At 35.8% G+C, this 17,473-nt stretch overlaps 1 protein-coding gene across 11 annotated transcripts in view; it reads left to right on the plus strand.

Moving 5' to 3' along the window:
- Positions 1-17,473, plus strand: part of TCF12 (transcription factor 12) — a 390,676-nt gene that overhangs the window by 283,125 nt on the left and 90,078 nt on the right. The gene's annotated exons all lie outside the window — the stretch shown is intronic.

Below are 17,473 nucleotides of genomic sequence, written 5' to 3' on the forward strand. Positions count from 1 at the left end.
TAATAGATAAATGAACTGTATCATGTTCATACACTAAATGTCATTCAGCAATAAAATGGAATGATCTAATGATCTCGGTAATGTTGTGCTAAAAACAGGCCACATCTCAAAAATACTGTATGGCTCCACTAATATGAATGTCTGTAATAGGCAGAGCTATCCTGTGTTGATAAAAATCAAATCAGTGGTTGCCAATAGGAGGGTTCTTCTATAAAGGGACCCCATTGCTGAAGTAATAGAAATGTCTGTCTTGATATGCATTCATCAAAACTGATGGAGTAGTTCACTTAAGATCTGAACATTTTATTGTATGTAAGTAATAGCTTAGTTTTTAAAAAATGAAGAGTGAAGAGCACTGCTAGAGAGTGTATTCTACCTGACTTTAACACCTGATACACAGTTGTGGTACTTAAGCAGCATAGTACTGGCCTGATTGAGAAACAGAACACTGGAACAGAATACAGCCCAGAAGTACACCAACGCTTTATGTAGTTAATTTGATTTTCAGCCAAAGTAGTCCACTGGAGAAAGGAAAGGATGTTTTTGTTTTTGTTTTTGCTTTCATAAAAGATGTAATACAAATAGATATTCATGTGGGCAGATATGATTGTCAGTCCTCTCACACTAAACAAAAATTATTCAAGATGGATCTGAGACCTAAATGTAAAAGCTACAACTACAAAGTTTTAAGAAGAAAACATGAGAATTATCTCCTCAATTTGGGAGTAAGTAAGCAAAGCTTTCTTACACTGGATACAAAAATTTAAAAACCACGAAAGAGAAAAATGATAAGTTAGGCTTAATCAAAATTAAAAGCTTATAAAAAGGCCTCAAATTAAAAAAAAAAAATGAGTTGACAGCCACATCTGGGAGTCAATACTTGCAAAACCTATCTGACGAAGAACTGGTATCCAGGATATAGAAAGAAATCTACAAGTATATAATAAGGTTACCCAGCGCTTCTGTGGGTTTTCTCTTCGTGGCAGGAAGTTTAAGTGCAGTGGATGAACAAATTACCAGTCCCTTCTGGATTTGTATAATTCCATGGTAATTTCAAGAACAGAATCATTTTTAGGACTACAAGTTGCTTAATAAAAGATTCTTGTGGTGTGGCTATTTCTCTTTTTCTTTCTCCTGCCTCCCCCTCCTCCCCATAAGGCTGCTTTCCTAAGGAGGACTATTTACCTTAGCCAGTAAGAACAAATAGTTCTGGAGTTTAACTGTGTTGCTTGATGAGGTGATTTCTGACAGTATATTTAGAGAAACCCCTAAAGGATGAGGCCTGTGGAATAATTACCTAGCCTAAGACATCCATAAGAACATGAGAAAATCTAGGGACGCCTGGGTGGCTCAGTTGGTTAAGCCGCTGCCTTCGGCTCAGGTCATGATCCCAGCGTCCTGGGATCGAGTCCCACATCGGGCTCCTTGCTCAGCGGGGAGCCTGCTTCTCCCTCTGCCTCTGCCTACCACTCTGTCTGCCTGTGCTCATGCTCTCTCTCTCTCTAACAAATAAATAAATAAAATCTTTAAAAAAAAAAAAAAAGATTTTAAGAACATGAGAAAATCTTACTGCCCATAGGGGAGAAAAGTTTCCCTCAACCCCTTAAGGTTCCTCTCTGGGTCTGAAAAGCAGACTGACAAAGACCGATTAACAGGAGAAAAGCATACAGGTTTATTTAATGTAAGTTTTAGGAGAGTCTTCATAAGGAAATGAAGGCGAAGACACAGACTTAGTTATATTTATGCTAGGTCTGATGAAGAGTGGATAGTCATGGAAGAATATGAACAGATTAAAGAATATGAGGTAACTGTAGTAAACTAGGGGAAATTTAATAAGGCCTGTTTCTTAGGATTCTTCTTGACATCCCTTTGTCTTTGGATGTAGGATGTTCCTTTCCTCCTGGCATAGGAATTGCATATCTCACCTGAGGATATTATGGCCTATTTTATGGAAATAGGCCCTGGGAGGGGACACTTAGAATGACCTTCTCGTTCCTGGCACTTTCTCAAACTCCTCATCTTAAAATATTCAATATGCCAAGGTACCATGTTTGGAGGTGTTATATCCTGAACCCTATCACTGCTTTTACTCATAAAATTAAGTTAACACAGAACGTTTAATGTGTTTTAAAGTATTAAAGTATTAGTAATCCTAATTGTTTCATCTTTAGATTTCGTTTGGTTTGAGGTCTTTTTTTATAAATTTTTATACATTTAAAATAAATTCCTTAAGAGATTTACTTTATTTCAAAACTCCTTTAATCAAATAATGGGAGTTTTGCACAGATTACATAATACTAATTACAGATCCATATTCCACAGCATAATGTGTTCATTGCATTTTAACATTTTATTGGCCAGATTTTAGTGTTTTTAGTGTTCTTTATTTTTTTTTTTATTTTTTTTTTTTAAGATTTTATTTATTTGTCAGAGAGAGAGAGGAGAGAGAGCGAGCACAGGCAGACAGAATGGCAGGCAGAGGCAGAGGGAGAAGCAGGTTCCCTGACGAGCAAGGAGCCCGATGTGGGACTCGATCCCAGGACGCTGGGATCATGACCTGAGCCGAAGGCAGCTGCTTAACCAACTGAGCCACCCAGGCGTCCCAGTGTTCTTTATTTTTAATAGAAATCCCTTATTATCTAAGAACTGTTATGCCCTTAATAATTACTGCATTCCCAGTTTTTAAAAAATCTACTGCAACTTCCATTTTAAGCAAACCAAATTCACTTACAATTTAAATGTTTCATCTTTTCTCTACTGCTTCTTAGTGGGAGAAAAATAACAAGGAAAGGGCTTCACACACTATAAGACTTGATTAAGAGATAAGGAATCAACAAGAAGTTTCTTGTTTTACCATTATAAGGATCTGGACCAGGCAACAGAATAAAAGATTTAGCATCAGTCCTCAAGAAGCTTACATTCTAGATGGGGGATACTAGCTCTGTACACACAGAAAATTTATTAGAATGATAAGATAATTTGTAGTAAATCTCAAGAAAGTGGCACAGATGTGAGTTAGAACTCAGAAGAGGAAAAGAAAATTGAGAGTGAAATTAATGTGATTTTTGATACAGAGAAGATTTTGCAAAGGAGGCGTACATCTCTAAAATCTTGGAGAATGGGCAAAATTTGACCAAGTAGAGAGGAAGACATCTTAGGGAAAGAAAACATATGACCAATATAAACAGAAGTAATAATATTCAACACCTTTTGTAGCTGCTTCCTTAATTTTCTCCCACTGAAACTATGAGCTTTGTGAGGGCAGGGTCAATGGCTGTTTGTTGTATTTTCATCAGCTACTTTTTGCCTGACAAATTGAAGTATCAATGAATACCTTTTGAATGAATGTACTTTGAATGAATAAAAAAGTGAGTGTGTATTCTAGGAATAGTAACATTTTAGTTTGGTTTGAATGAAATACTTGTTTTGAGGAATGGTGTGAGGTGTTTGAATTGTAAGAATGTTGCTTGAATGCTTAACCCCAAAGACTTTTATCCTGTAAGGGTTGCAGGTTGCACACATGGCAGAATAAAAAATACAGGTGTTTCTTAGAAAAGTTAAATTTTGGTTCCAGATATACAAGAGAATTTATAAACTGGACCCAAGTAAACTATTTGAGATGGCCTAATTGCTCTAGAACATGAGCATGAACAGTGGAATAAGGGGTAGTTTAGACAGATCTTAGTTATCCTAGAACAACAGCACATTCCATGTGTTAAAAGATAGATTTATTAAAATATGTAAATTCATGACTCTCCTCCAGATAAAAACTGAGTATGTATATAGATTTTATCTCATCAGTGAAGAAATTTGTGTCTAAACCAGTTCAAAAGAGAATCCAAAAACAGGTACAGTCATAGATCAAAATTATGGAAATGACTAAAAAAGAAACAAAGCAACAAAAGAAGAAAAAGAATCATAAATACAGAGAACAAACTGATAGTAGCCAAAGGTTGGGGGGGGGTGAATGAAATAGGTGAAGGAAATTAAGATATGCAAACTTTCAGTTACAAAATAAATGTCATGGAGATAAAAAGTACAACATAGGGAATACTTCCAGTCAGTAATATTGTAATAACGTTACATGGTAACAAATGAAAACTACACTTAACATGGTGAGCATTGTGTAATATATAGAATTGTGAAATCACTATGTAAACCTATTGTATACCTGAAACTATACTAAAACATTATGTCAACTATAATTCAATAGCAAACATTTAATAAATTTTTTAAATTATGGAAATTAATGTTCAAATGTAGGCCAAATTTTTTTTCTCCTTTGGAGCAGGGTGGTAGAGGTATTAGGAGTGGAGAATAGTTGTTCATCCCTTCACTGAAAAGAATGTTTTTACGGGTTTATAGATAAGAATTATTTTACATTGCTATCAGTTACCTACAAAAAAAACCCAGAAAGTTGTGTTCTGGAGTAGGGGTCCGCGAATTTATGGCTATCAGCCAAATATTCCCACCCCCATTTTTTTGGTAAATGGTTTTATTAGAACATAGCCATTCCCATTCATTTACATATTGACTATGGCTTCTTTCTTGCTGCAAAGATAGGGTTGAATAGTTACAGAACTAACCCTACTCCACGTAATGCATAATTTTCTATCAAAACACAAACTTTTCCTACACAAGTAGTGTTTCTGACAAGAGAATCAGTGGCTTTCATATGTGGCCAATCCTGTATTGACCTGCTATTTCCCCAAGAGGTTTAATTAAAGCTAGTTGTTTTAAAGAACAATTTGGATATTTCTTCATAACAGCAAGCCTAATAGTAAGGGCTTTAGTTTTAGGCTGAATTACTAGGAACATATTATTTAGAATAAGGAAGTTGATACTGTATACCATTCTGAGCATATGCATTTCAAAACAGGATTAAGTAAACTAAAACTGACTTGGAGAACTTGCAGATAAAGTAATTTGCAACTCTAGCATATGGGAAGTGATTGAAGGACTGAGGGCTGTCTACTTTTAAGAAGACTTTCATGAGAAGCATCTTCAAATATTTGAAGCATAATTTGAAAGCTCTATAACTTTTAAGGTTAAAACTTTGGATGATGGGTAGGCGTTAGCAGTCCAGATTTTAACTTAATGTAAGAAGGAATGTTTTCATAATATAGAGGATGGAATAGTCAGCTTTGGTGGATAGTGACTTTCTTCTCAGTGTATTCAAGCATAGGCTAGACATACACTTTACTGAGATTTTTATATTAGAGAGATTAGACCATATGTTGTTTTATTGAAATAAAATACCTGAAAATATTCTTTGAATTCTGTGGGCTCTCTCATGACAAGTAAAAGGCTTTCCAAGAGTTATTGATGATTCAGCTCAGGTTAGAGACCAGAAACTATTGACCTAACCTATATAGTTTTATATATGTCTTAATTGTTACTCCAGTAGTACTCAGCAGACTAAATGTAGAAGCATAGATAGCAAATGTTTGACTGGATAGGTTAACAATAATAGTGAAAATACAAATACACCTCAGAAGTTCAGCAGGTTCAGCTCCAGATCACTGCAATAAAGCGAGTATCACAATGAAGTGAGTCAGATAATTTTTTTGCTTTCCCAGTGCATTTATAAAGTTATGTTTACACTATACTTTAGTCTGTTAGAGTATGCAGTAGCATTATATCTGAAAGAACAATGTAAATATCTTAATTTTAAAATACTTTATTGTAGGAGCACCTGTGGGGCTCAGTCAGTTAACCATCTGACTCTTAATTTTAGCTCTGGTCATGATCTCATGGGTCATCAAATCAAGCCCTGTGTTGGGCTCTGCACAATGTGGGGAGTCTCTTGAGATTCTCTGTCTCCTCTTGCCCTGCTCTTTCTCATGCATGTGCTTTCTCTCTCATGCACACGCTTGCACTCTTTCTCTCTCTCAAAACAAATAAATAAATCTTCAAAAAAAAAATACTTTATTGCAGGTACCCGGGTGGCACAGCCAGTTGAGCATCAGACTCTTGGTTTCAGCCCAGGTTTTGATCTTGGGGTCATGGGATTGAGTCCCACATGGGGCTCTGCACTCAGCATGGAGTCTGCTTGAGACTCTTTCTCCCTCTCTCCCTGCCCCTCCCCCCTCCATAAAATAAATAAAAATTTGTAATCATTAAAAACAATAAAAAATAAAAATGCTTTATTGCTTAAAAATGTTAGCTATCATCCAGGCTTTCAAGTGAGCCATCATATTTTTGCTCTTGGAGGGTCTTGCCTCACTGTTAATGTCTGCTTACCAATCAGGGTGGTGGTTGCTGAAATTGGGGTGGCTGTGACAGTTTCTTAAAATAAGACAACAATGAAGTTTGCCACATCAATGGCCTCTTTCTTTCACAAACAATTTCTTTATACCACATGATCCTGTTTGATAAACAGTTTTACCTACAGTAGACCTTTTTATTTTAACACTTTATTTTTTTAATTGACAGGGAAAGAGACCGCTAGAGAGGGAACGGAAGCAGGGGGAGTGGGAGAGGAGAAGCAGGCCTCCCACTGAGCAGGAAGGGAACCCAAGGTAGGGCTCGATCCCAGGAGCCCAGGAGCCCAAGACCCCTACCTGAGCTGAAGGCAGACACCTAACGACTGAGCCACCCAGGTGCCCCTACAGTAGACCATTTAAAATTGAGATCACTCCTCTTACCAAAGTTTATTCTAATATCTAAATCCTTTGTCGTGTCAACTATCTTCATAGTATCTATATCAGAAGTAGATTCCATCTCGAGAAACCACTTTCTTTGCTCATCCATAAGGAGCAATTCCTGTCTGTTAAAATTTTATCATAAGATTGCTGCAATTCAGCTGCATCTTCAGACTTTAATTCCAGTTCTCTTGCTGCTTCTACCACATCTGCAGTTACTTCCTCCACTCCTCCAAGTCATCCATCAGGGTTAGAATCAACTTCTTCCAAACTCCTGTTCATATTGATAATTTGACCTCTTCCTGTGAATCACAAGTGTTCTTAACAGCACGTAGGATGGTGAATCCTTTCCAGAAGTCTTTCAGTTGATTTGCACAGATCCATCAGAGGAACTGCTATCCATGGCAGCTCTAGCCTTATGACTAGGCTAGATCTGAAAGTCAAAATGATCCATGGCTGCAGAATGGATCCTTTGTGAGTAGGCATGAAAACAACACTAATCTCATTGTAATCTCCATCTCATTGTAATCTCATTGTACATCTCCATCAGAGCTCTTGAGTGACCAGGTTCACTGTTGATGAGCAGTAATATTTTGACAGGCTTCTTTTTTTTCTAAGCAATAGGTCTCAACAGTGGGCTCAAAGTATTCAGTAAACCATGTAAACTAAACAGATACGTTGTTATCCAGGCTTTGTTGTTATATTTATAGAGCATAGGCAGAGTAGATTTAGCGTAATTCTTAAGGGCCCAAGGATTTTAATAATGGCTAATGAGCAGTGGCTTTAACTAAAAGTCATCAGCTTTATTAGCCCCTGACAAGAGAATCAGTGTGTCCTATGAAGCTTTGAAGTCAGGCATTGACACCTCTTCCTCAGCTATGAAAGACCTAGATGGCATCATCTTCTAATAAAACGCTGTTTCATTTACACTGAAAATCTTTTGCTGAGTGTAGCCAGCTTCATTAATTATCTTAGCAAATCTTCTGGATAACTTGCTGTTGCTTCTGTATCAGCACTTGCTGCTTCACTTTGCACTTTTATATTACAGAAATGGTTTCTTTCCTTAAACTTTATGGACCAGGTTCTCTGAATTAATACTTTTCTTCTGCAGCTTCCTCTATTCTCTCAGCTTCAAAGGACTGAGGAGAGTTAGGACCTGGTGCTGGATTAGGCTTTGCCTTAAGGGAATGTTGTAGTTTGTAGTAGTTTGATCTTCTATCCAGACCACTAAAACTTTCTCCCTATCAACATTAAGGCTGTTTGGCTTTCTTACTATTCACATATTCACTGGAATAGCACTTTTAATTTCCTTCAAGAACCTTTCCTTTGTATTCATGGGCTTGGTTAACTGTTTGGTGCAAGTGGATTAGCTTTCTTCTGTCTCCACATTTGACATGCCCTCCTCACTGAGCTTAATCTTGTCCAGCTTTTGATTTAAAGAGAGAGAGATGGGGTTCCTCCTTTCACCTGAACTTTTAGAGGCCACTGTTGGGTTATTAATTGGCCTAATTTGAATATTGTTGTGTCTCGGGAAGTCAGGAGGCTCAAGGAGAGGAATAGAGACAGAGAACGACTGGTCAGTAGAGCAGTTAGAACACACACAACATTTATCAAATAAATTTACCCATCTCATATGGGCACAGTTTGTGGTGCCCCAAAGCAATTACAGTAGTAACATCAAAGATCAGTGATCACAGATCACCACAACAAATATAGTAATAAAGAAATTTGAAATATTGCAAGAATTTTTACCAAAATTCTCAATTCTCAAAAAAAATCACCAAAATGTGACACAGAGACACAAAGTTAGCAAATGCTCTTGAAAAATGGTGCCTGTGGACTTTCTTGCCAGAAGGTTGCCACAAACCTGCAATTTGTAAAATGTACAGTATCAGCAAAGTGCAATAAAACAAGGTATGCGTAGGGGCGCCTGGGTGGCTAAGTGGGTTAAAGCCTCTGCGTTCAGCTCGGGTTGTGATCTCATGGTCCTAGGATTGAGCCCCACGTCCAGCTCTCTGCTTGGCGGGGAGCCTGCTCCCTCCTCTCTCTCTGCCGGCCTCTCTGCCTACTTGTGATCTCTGTCTGTCAAATAAATAAATAACATCTTAAAAAAAAGAAAAAAAAAAAAAAAGGTTTGCCTAAACATAAGGGCTAACATCTATCATAGTTTACTAGTGCCAGGCCTTGTGCTAAGCACCTTACAAACATTTCATATGGTCCTTGCATGTGACAGAAGTGTTGCTGCTGTTGCTGTTACTGTTTTTCCATTTGACAACTGAGGAACCTGAAGCCTTGGAGAGTATGTAATTTATCCAACATTTCATAGCTGGTAAATGGCTAAGGATAGAAGAACCGAAGTAGTGACGAGGTAATGGTTAAAGTAATAGACTTTGTGCGCTAGTTTTCCAAAAGAAGTAAGTGAAGCTGTGATTAAACTTTGGGACTGGGGGAAAAAATCTTGATATTGAATACCTCGAGACAAAAGAACAAGTGCAATAAGTAGTAAAGGAGCAATGGTGTTGTAAGAATAGGTCATGTCAAAGTTGAATATTGGACTTAAAATTTGGCAGGAGTCAAGTGGTTTCTAGTACGTACAGCATCTTTTGGCAATAGATTAATTGATGGTGATGGGAGGATTGTTGGGAGTCAGGAGTGTTAAAAAGACATAAAAGTGTCTATGGATCAGTGTTGAAGCTCAAAAAGATGATTCACTCATGAAGTAGTGTGTGAAGGAGCCGTGCTTACTGGTATTCAGTGGGTATTCAGAAAATCTTTGAATCTGAATTCTGTGACCTAGGAAGGAAAACATAACCAGGGTAAGCCATCAGCTAGCTACCTGCAGAGTGAGCTTCTAAGTTTGTAACATAGGTAAAATAAATTACTTTGTAGAAAGAAAGTCTCATCTAAAGTATCAGGCAGTGGGCAAGTATAATTTCCTGCTTCTGTTAAAGGCCAAAGAAAGATGATGCAGAGGTTACTTGGCAGGGGAAAATGTCATTGTTTCTGTTCTCTCCATAAAACTTGCTAATTATACTTGGGGTGGTACTCAGTGTTTTTTGGGAACATTGTTTAAAAGTCAATTTATTCTTTTGGAAACTTATTTTAGAAGAAAAGAGTATATTAAATAATGGCTAGAGATTAGACACCATCTCAGGAAAAAAATTGACAGAAGAGGTGACCTTTTGTCACCCAGGCATTACATGTCAGACTGGGCATTACATGATTGTAAGATATTGTTGTCAATTGTGAGGGCCATACCAAGAACTGAGAGTTGGCAGAATAAATGAAGCAGGAACAGCAGAATGCTGGCAGTTACTAAAGCTGGGTGAAAGGTAGATGCCTGGGTGGCTCAGTCAGTTAAGCAAAGTGCCTTCAGCTCAGGTCATCATCCCAGGGTCCTGGGATTGAGCCCCGCACCCTCCCTACTTGAGCTCACTCGCTCTCTCGCTCTCTCTCTCTCTCTCTCTCTCTCTCACATTCTCTTGCGCTCTCTCAAATCTTTTTTTTTAAAAAAAAAGTTGGGTGAGAGGTATAGGAAGGTTCATTACACTGGGATTTTTTTTTTCCTATTTTTGTTTATATTTGAAAACTCCCAAAATAAAAAGCTTAACTTCTAGGTGTTCCCGTAGGGAATATTTCAGTTCAAAAGTATTGCTTATCTAACTACATGCCTACTGCTGTAAGGTGTTTTATGTTAGTCTTAATTGTATTCTTCAAAATGCAAGGGATTGTTGGGAAGGGGTGGTAGTCATTTACAAGATGTGAAAGCTAGCATTAAAAGAAAAGGAGTGCTTTCTAAGTATCAGAACTCTGCTGAAAATCTTAGGACTACATAATACCACTTCACAAAAGCAGGAGAGAAATGACCTTTCTTTATCTCCTGTTCTTCTAATGTTGGTTAGCACCTCACATAGCAGGCTCCTTTTTATTCATAAAAGAAAGGGTTCAAAGGCACACTGTAACTTTGCAGGAAGACTTTCAGAGGACTATATTTAACAAGGAAGTTTCCAACTTCACACATTCAGAAAACTGCTCACTTGGGAAGGAGATGGGCCTAGAGTATGCTGGCTTGCTAACCTCAGAAAAAGTTTGCTTTCAAGAAATCCCTTATAGCATTTCGAAAGTAGGGACTCTCTTAATGGGAACCTATAAAAAACCTAAAAGAAAGTCATTCTCTTTGCATATTTGCAATTATTTAAGCACTGGATATGTTAAAGTGGTTTTTAATGGTTTTCATCATAATTTTCCTTTTTATACCCCCCAATTTTTCCATTATTGATCTGTACACCATACCTTCCCACTCAATACCTTTTCATTGGCTGATGCAGGACTTGAGAGAAAATTTCAGAGAAAAATTAGTGAAAATGAAATATTAAAATGGTAAAATTTCCCTCTGCTACTGATAATTAAAGAAGATTGGGAAATTTAAACTGCTAAGATTACCATGTTTTACTAATTTAATAGTACATAGGTAGTTTCTTAAAGATTGGGCTGATTACCTTGGCAGCATGCATTTGATGGATGACTGTCATTATCTTCTCAAACCTGCCTGACACTTTAAGTAGAGAAAATGATAATTAAATTTTCAAGAGACCATGTTGAGATTATAAGATTTGGGGCTTGTAAAAGAACAAGCCTAACAGTTGGGTAGTGGTGGTTGGTGTGTTTTTATTGACCTGGGGGAAGGAATGGAAACATCTCAGGTTTTCTTTTACTTTATTTCACTGTTCATCCCCCCGCCCCCTGCTTCAATTAATATATTGTCCAAAGTGTTGGTAATGACTTGGAACTATTCAGGTTGCACAAAGCATTTAATGAAATCTTGCCTTAGACAAAACACTAGAGAGGATCATAATTAATGTCTCATTTTCTGCCAGTTGCTATTGATTACTCATTCAAGATCCCTTTGTTCTCAGAATGATAACAACTGTAGTTTGCATCACTATCTAATGAGATTCTCAGGATAGAATTCTTTAACAACAAGCTGATAATTGCTAACATATCCCTGGAATTTCAATGTAAATGAATTTGCATCATAATACAATTATTTCACAAATATCAGTGTTTTCCAAATTCAAAATTTATTACAGTCTCTTTTTTAATTATTTGTAAAAAATTAACAGAAGACTGGTACAGTATAAAAGCCCTACATTTATATTTTGCTCTAGTTCCCTTTATCGTCTGAGTTTTTTATTTGATTGTGAGAGGCTTCTTTGTCACTCTCCAGTTTTCCCTGTCATAATCTCTGAAACTTCAAGTGGACTTACAACTAAACTGTACTGTGATGTTTCTCAAGTTAAAAAAAAAAAAGTTACAAATACGGCAAAACTGTACTAATTTTGCTCTTAGAACAGTTTTGTTTCTTCATCCCTCAATGACAGAAGAAATGCATGATATAGTATAAAGAACTCAACTGAGAAATTCTAACAGTTTATGTTCTTTATCTTGATTGTGTTTTATACTTTTTTTTTTTACCTCTTTAATTAGTACACTCCCCTTTCAAAAAGACAAATCTGGGAACAGCTGCTTGCCTTTATATATTAAAACTGCGTACCGTCTCAGGGCTGTAAAATAGGCATGAAATTAAAGAATTGTGTAGAAAGTACACAACAGAGGTTCCATAAGTCCATGTTAAATATTTTAAAGTTTTTGCAGTGTGTGATTATAACATTAGTTAGTTTGAATCTTATTTTTCTAGAAAACAAATCACTGATGAGTTAGTGCTTCATTCTGATCATAAAATGACACTAACAATTTTTGACATAGGGTTAATTAGGTCCTAATTTAAACCGAAGTTATGAATGGATAGGAAAGTATATTTAGTACTGTTTGGGCCAAACCATTTAATGGTGAAAAGCAGTTCTGAGGAAGCACAGTTACGTTTATCAAGATTTCAGACACTTTCCATTTTAAGGGTAAAGAATATCCAAATTACTGCAGTGTGGTTCTGAAACCTCTGGGCTGCTGAGCCCCACCATTCTTACATAGGATATTCTTCTGCATTTCCTATTAAATCACATTTAGTGTGCCTTCCTAGATACTTAAGAAGTTACATCAATAAATGATGTTGGCCAAGCTCACTACTCTATTCCTCTCCTTTACTTTTTAGTCAGTATCACCATGAAGACTTACACTGACTAGTCTGTTTTCAAGTTCACATTTTAGAGTCAGTGTTTTTCAAACACTTAAAGAGGGAGAGAGAACTGGGGTGGGGTGTGGAATGAATATATATGTGTGTGTGTGTGTGTGTGTGTGTATCATAGGCTACTAAAATTCCATACAAAATAAAGATTTTTATGGAAGGCTAAAGGTTTGTCATTCATAATTTAAAATAAAACAAATAATAAATACAAAAAATAAAATGAAACTTACTCTAGTTTTTATTATAATAATCTAGGCTATATTAGTGTTCCAGGGATGAACCTTCATTGGTTATTCTTCAGTAATTAGATATATTTTTCATAGTTGAGGTTCTAGATGACTATTAAAAAGATTCTCCTCTAAGCCTGTGTTAAGAAATTTAGTGGTCTGTCATTTCAGAAAACTAATTCTGCCTTAAATAAGACAGCTCCGCAGAATAAAACTGCTTTGCCTAGTTCTGTATCCTCAGGGATTGTGTATTCTTTTTGCCTGAGATACCTCCAGGACAGGATCAGTGGTAATCAATAATGCTTCTCATTTGTTTTTAAGCCGGCAGGAAAATCAATAATAGGAGCTGATACATAATTTTATTTTAGGGCAAAAGTTAAGATAGTTTATTATTCGTGCTTTTAGTGTTAACAAAATGTTTGAAGAATCAAATAAAAGATAATTTTATTAGTGGTAGAATATCAAAATGTTACGCTTCATATAGCTTAGCCCTTGATTTTTTTAGTCATTTTCCATTAGTTTCATGGGTATTATTTCCTAGATTATCAAATCCTTGTGAGGAAAATATTGTCTTAAACTTCTTTTGTATTTCTTATAGTACTGAACAATTCATTTGAATTAACAGGATAGAATATCATCTTGTGTTCTTAAAAAGAAACAATTTCTCCTACATTCACCTTACCTAATCCTATAAATCATGATACAGACTGAACAGGCAGACGTGGTTATTTTTATTAGGACAGCTGAGTGAAGAACATCTTTGAGGTTTTTTAGTGTTAATATTCACCGTAGATCAAGAATACAGAATGTTTCCAAACCATAAGGTTTATCAACATTAAAATTGGTAACAAGTAAGGTTTTTCCTAAAAACCTTTGTTCTTTTTTTTTTCTTCCTTTATTTCATGCATATGTGCAAAACCTACCAGTATCTGTTCTATAGATAATACAGTTTTAGGATTGTAATCCATAAAGTCATTTACAGGTTACTTCTCTTTTTTCAAGTTAACAGTCTTTAGTGGTAATTAGGTTCCTGGGCTGTCGTGGAAGTCTTCTTTGTAATAAAGAAAGAGCCTCTTAAACAGACCTAGATTCAAATTAGGGTTCTACTACTTGTTATCTATACAACATATAATTTATATAATAATAAGATTGCAGTAAATATTGAGATGGTACATTTGTAAGTATGCTAGTCAATCCTTGATATTTATTCTGATTTTTTCCCAACTATTTATTTTGAAAAATTACAAACCCACAGAAAAGATACAAGAATAATATAGTAGATGTCCATGTGCTCTTAATGAAATTTCATAAATATTTCACCACATTTATGCATACACATTCCTTTTCTTTCACTCAATATGTGTATATGTTTGTATGTTGTATGTGAGTTTATAATACAAAGACACATCTGCTGAATCATTTTCAGAATAAGTTGGCAGTTTTCTATTTCTTCTTGATCTCAATTGGTATAGTTTGAATCTGTCACACTCCTCTTTGAATTTAGCCTCTAATTGTTAACCCTCTCTCTAGGGAACTGTTCATTCTCTGATTTCCAATATCCTTTCTTACTATAGCCATTAGGAGTTGCAACTTAGCCAGCTTGGATTCAGGGCAGACAAGGTCTCCTGACTTAGGGGATAGAGTTTGTGCCCAGGAAACAGTATATAAAATGCCATTCACCTCATTTTCATTCTTTTGTGATCCTTACAATGTGGTAATCTATGGGGAAAGAACCCAAAGAAATTGAGTTTTTTATTTTCACTAGGGCCTAAAACCATGCTACTCGCTTTTACTTAACCCTTATTTACTTCTACTGGCAACCATGTGAGCAAATTATTAATATGCCCATTATACAAAAGGAAACTAATGCATTAATGTTAGATAATTTAACCAGAATCATACAGTCAGGATTGGAACTCAGGGTAGCTAATTCCAAAGCCCATGCTGTTTTTAGGACATCATAGTTTTTGTAGACATTCCGCCTACTTTTAGGAATATTAGGAATATAAGAAATGTATTTCCCTATTCACCATTTAGATTATTTTATGCCTCTATCAGTCTTTATTATAACTATATTTTACTTCTGTGAAAAAGTAATTCACTGGCTACATTTTACTCATCTGAAAGTTTCTCTGTCTTTATCTTAAAACTTAAGAGTTCTTCACCATTCTACATACTTAGTCCTTTGTCCCTCCACCAAAGCATTATATAAGGGGTCAATAAACATCTTCCCAAAAGGTCCAGATAGTAAATATTTTAAGCCTTGCTAACCATACAATCTCCATTGCAACTACTAACCTCTTCCCACTGTAGCATGAAAACAGTCATAGCCAATACATAAATGAATGGGTGAGACTGTGTTCTAATAGAAGTATTTGCAAAACCAGGTGCACTTTGACCTGTAGGCCTTGAAATTGACCCCTGTTGTAAATCATCATCTTATATGCCCATCTCCTGTCGGAATTTGTTTAATTGTGTAAAATGACCAAGTTCTTTTGTCCCTTCTACGTGAAAATGTACATAATATAATATATACAACAGATGCCTCAAAGCATGCCATCCTGAAAGTAAGTTTTACACTGAGGAGGGAACATCTTAGTAAAAGATTAGTGATATTTAGAGGAAAATTTCAAGGTACATGACCCCTGACCTCAGACGTGTTGGTAATAATATGTTCCATCTAGCATACTATGAGCCATATTCTGATTGCTATTTTAGGTATGTTGAATGTGCCCAGCATGACAAAAAAAGAAAGACAGAACAGGTGTGACAATGGAAATCTCAGTGTAATGTGTTAGAGATTTGATGATTCTTGGGTCACACTACTCACATGAGTAACATAATCAGGAGAGTCACTGCTAATGGTTTCTTATAGAAATAGAAATAAAACTGTTACATATATTTTCTCAATTTCAGCATTTCTTCTGGAGATTATTATCCTAAGAGGGACTGTTTCTCCTTTATGTCTGATAATCACACCTTCCTTTTCCTGTCTGTTGAGCCTCATCTCATAAATTCCGATCTGTTGGAATTTATGCAATAAATACTAAATAATTATATTGATATTATGTAGTCTTTTCATGTACACATATATATTGTCTGGTGTTTGAAATTTTCTTTTCCTCACTTTTCTCCTTTATAAAGGAAGATACCAATTCTTCAAAGAATAATTTACCTTTTGATGAGTCTGAAAAAAATTTCTTGATTATAAATATTTCTGAAAGATGTAATGATCTTTGGTTTAGTAATTGATTATCTCATGTGTGCTTCAGCATTGCTGAATAGGCTTTTTTAAACAAACTGAAAAAATCAAATGAAAATTACTAGAAAGGATAGCAAAACATTAGATGCATTGAAAGGAGTGATCAGAGGAAAATTTATAGTTGTAAATACCTGCATTAGAAAAGATCTCAAATCAATAACCTAAGTTTATAACATAAGAACCTAAAAAAAGAAGAGTAAACTAAACTGAAAGCCAGCAGAAGGATGGGAATAATAAAGATTAGAGCAGAAATTTTTAAAATGGAGAATAAAAACTAACAGAATCAACAAAATCAAAAGTTGGTTCTTTGAAAAGATCAAAAACTGTCAAACCTAATTACATTGACTAAGGAAAAAAAAAGTCAAATCACTAAAATCAGAAATGAAAATAGGGAGTATTACCACCAGCCTTACAAAAATAAAAAGGATTATAAATGAATGCTATGAATAACTGTATGCTAATAAATTAGACAACCCAGATGAAATGGACAAAGTCCTGGAAATATACACCCTATGAAAACTGACTCAAGAGGAGATAGAAAATCTAAACAGAGCTAAAACAAGAGATTGAATCAGTAATAAAAATTCTTTTGAAAAAGAGAAGCCTAGGACCAAATGACTTCACTAATGAATTCTACCAGTCATGTAAAGAATTAACACCCATCCTTCTTAAATAAACACTTATTCTATGAAGCCAGCTTTACCCTGGATAAAGCCAGACAGAGATATCCCAGGAAAAAGGAAACTACAGGTCTATATCTTTTTTTGTATATTAATGTAAAAATCCTTTACAAAATAGCAAGCTAAATCTAGCAGCATATTAAAAGGAATATACAGCATGATCCAAGTAGGTTTTATCTCAAGAATGCAAGGGTAGGGGCACCTGGGTGGTTCAGTGAGTTAAAACCTCTGCCTTCGGCTCAGGTCATGATCCCAGGGTCCTGGGATCGAGCCCCACATCGGGCTCTCTGCTTGCCAGGGAGCCTGTTTCCCCATCTCTCTCTGCCTGCCTCTCTGCCTACTCGTGATCTCTGTCAAATAAATAAAAATCTTTAAAAAATAAAAAAACTGCAAGGGTAGTTCAACATATGAGAAGTGATTTGTAAGTGATTGTAATTTATTAACAGAATGAAGGGGGGAAATCATTTGATCATCTCAATCAGTGCAGAAAAAGCATCTGAAAAAATCCAACATCCTTT

The sequence above is a fragment of the Lutra lutra genome, chromosome 7 (genome assembly GCF_902655055.1).
Source record: "Lutra lutra chromosome 7, mLutLut1.2, whole genome shotgun sequence".
NCBI lineage: Eukaryota > Metazoa > Chordata > Mammalia > Carnivora > Mustelidae > Lutra > Lutra lutra.